We start from the raw sequence: 4019 nt of genomic DNA on the forward strand, positions 1-4019 counted from the left end.
GCATTTGTATTTTTTACATTTTTTTCCTGTAATTGATATCTAGTCCTGTAGTGCTGTGATCAGAAAAGATACTTGATATGATTTCAATTTTCTCAAATTTACCAAGGCTTGATTTATGACCGAAGATATGATCTATCCTGGAGAATGTTCCATGAACACTTGAGAAGAAACTGTATTCTGTTGTTTGTGGATGGAATGTCCTATAAATATCAATTAACTCCATCTTGTTTAATGTATCATTTAAAGCTTGTGTTTCCTTATTTAATTTCATTTTGGATGATCTGTCCATTGGTGACACTGAGGTGTTAAAGTCCTCTGCTATTATTGTCTTACTGTCAATTTCCCCTTTTATGGCTGCTAGCATTTGCCTTATGTATTGAGGTACTCCTATGTTGGGTGAATAAATATTTACAATTGTTATGTCTTCTTCCTGGATTGATCCCTTGATTCTTATGTAGAGTCCTTCCTTGTCTCTTGTAGTAGTCTTTATTTTAAAGTCTATTTTGTCCGATATGGGAATTGCTACTGCAGCTTTCTTTGGTTTTTCATTTACGTGGAAAATCTTTTTCCATCCCATCACTTTCAGTCTGTATGTGTCCCTAGGTCTGAAGTGGGTCTCTTGTAGATAGCAGATATACTGGTCTTGTTTTTGTATCCATTCAGCCAGTCTATATCTTTTGGTTGGTGCATTTAATCCATTTACATTTAAGGTAATTCTCTCTATATATGTTCCTATTTTCCTTTTTCTTAATTGTTTTGGGTTTGTTCTTGTAGGTCTTTTCTTCCTCTGGTGTTTCCTGCCTAGAGCAGTTCCTTTAGCATTTGTTGTAAAGCTGGTTTGGTGGTGATGAATTCTTTTAACTTTTGCTTGTCTGTAAAGTTTTTAATTTCTCCATCGAATGTGAATGTGGTCCTTGCTGGGTAGAGTAATCTTGGTTTTAGGTTTTTCCCTTTCATCACTTTAAATATGTCCTGCCACTCCCTTCTGTCTTGCAGAGTTTCTGCTGAAAACTCAGGTGTTAACCTTATGGGGATTCCCTTTTGGAAATTTTCAACTATAATCTCTTCAAATATTTCTCAGACCCTTTCTTTTTCTCTTCTTCTTCTGGGACCCCTATAATTTGAATGCTGGTGCTTTTAACATTGTCCCAGACATCTCTGAGACTGTCCTTATCTTTAAATATGTCCTGCCACTCCCTTCTGTCTTGCAGAGTTTCTGCTGAAAACTCAGGTGTTAACCTTATGGGGATTCCCTTTTATGTTATTTGTTGGTTTTCCCTTGCTGCTTTTAATATTTTTTCTTTATTCTGCTCTGTGGTAGTTATTTCCACTATTTTATCTTCCAAATCACTTATCCATTCTTCTGCCTCAAATATTCTGCTATTGATACCTTCCAGAGAATTTTAAATTTCATTTTATTTTGTTGTTCATCATGGTTTGTTAGCTCTTTTGTTCTTCTAGGACCTTGTTAAACGTTTCTTGTAGTTTTTCTATTGTATTTCCAAGATTTTGGGATCATCTTTACTAACGTTACTCTGAATTCTTTTTCAGGTAGACTGCCTATTTCCTCTTCATTTGTTTGGTCTGGTATGTTTTTACTTTGCTCCTTCATCTGCTGCATATTTCTCTGTATTCTCATTTTGCTTAACTTACTGTGTTTGTGGTCTCCTTTTTGTCAGCTGCAGGTTCATAATTCCTGTTGTTTTTGGTGTCTGCCCCCAGTTGGTGAAGTTTGTTCAGTGGGTTTTGTAGGCTTCCTCGTGGAGGGGACTGGTGCCTGTGTTCTGGTGGGTGAAGCTGGATTTTATCTTTCTGGTGGGCAGGGCTGTGTCCGGTGGTGTGTTTTGGGGTGTCTGTGAACTTATTATGATTTTAGGCAGCCTCTCTGCTAATAGGTAGGGTTGTGTTCCTGTCCTGCTAGTTGTGTGGCCTGGGGCACCCAGCACTGGAGCTTACTGGCTGTTGGGTAGAACTAGATCTTAGTGTTGAGATGGAGGTCTCTGGGAATACTCTCACCTATTGATTTTATGTGGGGCCAGGATGTCTCTGGTGGTCCAATATCCTGAACTTGGCTCTCCCACCCCAGAGACTCAGGCTTGACACCAGGCCTGAGCACCAAGACCCTATCAGCCACATGGCTCAGAAGAAAAGGGAGAAAAAAAGAAAGAAAAATAATAATTAAAAAAATAAAAAATTATTAAAATAAAAAAGTAATTTAAAAAAAAGAAGAGAGCAACCAAACCAATTAACAAATCCACCAATGATATAAAGAGCTAAAAACTATACTAAGATAAAGATAAAAATCAGAAAAAAGTCAGTCTCACAGAGCAAACCCCAAGTCTACAGTTGCTCCCAAAGTCCACTGCCTCAATTTTTGGTTGACACACTGTCTATTCAGGTATTCCACAGATGCAGGGTACATCAAGTTGATTGTGGGGATTTAATCCACTGCTCCTGAGGCTGCAGGGAGAGATTTCCCTTTCTCTTCTTTGTTCACACAGTTCCTGGGGTTCAGGTTTGCTTTTGGCCCCACCTCTGCACATAGGTCGCCCTCACGCTTCTGTTCCCACCCAGACAGGATGGGTTAAAACAGTGGCTGATTAGGGGACTCTGGCTCACTCAAGCCAGGGGGAGGGAGGGATATTGTAGTTATAATTGGAATGCAGGGCGAGCCTGTGGCTGCTGAGGCCGGCGTGAAGTTGCAACAGGCTGAGGCATGCTGTGTGTTCTCTAGCGGAAGTTGTCCCTGGATCAGAGGACCCTGGCAGTGGTGTGCTGCACAGCCTCCTGGTGGGGTGTGGAAAGTGACCTGTGCTTGCACACAGGATTCTTGATGGCTGCAGCAGCAGTAGTGTTAGCATTTCATGCCCATCTCTGTGGTCTGAGCTGACAGCCACAGCTTATGCCCATCTCTGGAGCTCGTTTAGGTGGTGTTCTGCCTTCTGTGGGCAGACAGAGAAGGAATTCCCTCTCCTTGCGCACCTCGAAACAATGGTCTCTTGCCTTTTCTGCAGTTCCATACTTTTTCCTGGACTCCCTCCCACTAGCTGTGGTGCACTAGCCCCCTTTAGGCTGTGTTCACACAGCCAACCCCAGTTCTCTCCCTAGGATCCGACCTCCAAAGCCCGAACCTCAGCTCCCAGCCCCCGCCCACCCCGGGGAGTGAGCAGACAAGACTCTCGGGCTGGTGAGTGCTGGTCGGCACTGATCCTCTGTGCGGGAATCTCTCCATTTTGCCCTCTGCACCCCTGTTGCTGCGTTCTCCTCCATGGCTCTGAAACTTACCCCCCTCCCAGCCCCAACTCCGCCACTGAAGGGGCTTCCTAGGGTGTGGAAACGTTTCCTCCTTCACAGCTCCCTGCCAGAGGTGAGGGTTCCATCCCTATTCTTTTGTCTCTATCTTTTCTTTTTTCTTTTGCCCTACCCAGGTACGTGGGGATTTTCTTGCCTTTTGGGAAGTCTTAGGTCTTCTGCCAGATTTCTGTAGGTGTTTTGTAGGAGTTGTTCCACATGTAGGTGTATTTTTGATGTATTTATGGGGAGGAAGGTGATCTCCATGTCTTACTCCTCCACCATCTTGAAGGTCCCCCTGAATATCAAATCTTATCAAACCAGCAAACTTCATAAATTGCATTTCTCCCTGCAGCAGGTATGGTCTTTGAGGTGTGGACTGCTTTTAACATAAAAGAAAAAGAAGGTTTATGTAAAAGATTTATTCTAATGCAGTAGACTGATCCTCTGTGCGGGAATCTCTCCATTTTGCCCTCTGCACCCCTGTTGCTGCGTTCTCCTCCATGGCTCTGAAACTTACCCCCCTCCCAGCCCCAACTCCGCCACTGAAGGGGCTTCCTAGGGTGTGGAAACGTTTCCTCCTTCACAGCTCCCTGCCAGAGGTGAGGGTTCCATCCCTATTCTTTTGTCTCTATCTTTTCTTTTTTCTTTTGCCCTACCCAGGTACGTGGGGATTTTCTTGCCTTTTGGGAAGTCTTAGGTCTTCTGCCAGATTTCTGTAGGTGTTT

This window comes from Physeter macrocephalus, chromosome 1 (genome assembly GCF_002837175.3).
Source record: "Physeter macrocephalus isolate SW-GA chromosome 1, ASM283717v5, whole genome shotgun sequence".
Classification (NCBI taxonomy): domain Eukaryota; kingdom Metazoa; phylum Chordata; class Mammalia; order Artiodactyla; family Physeteridae; genus Physeter; species Physeter macrocephalus.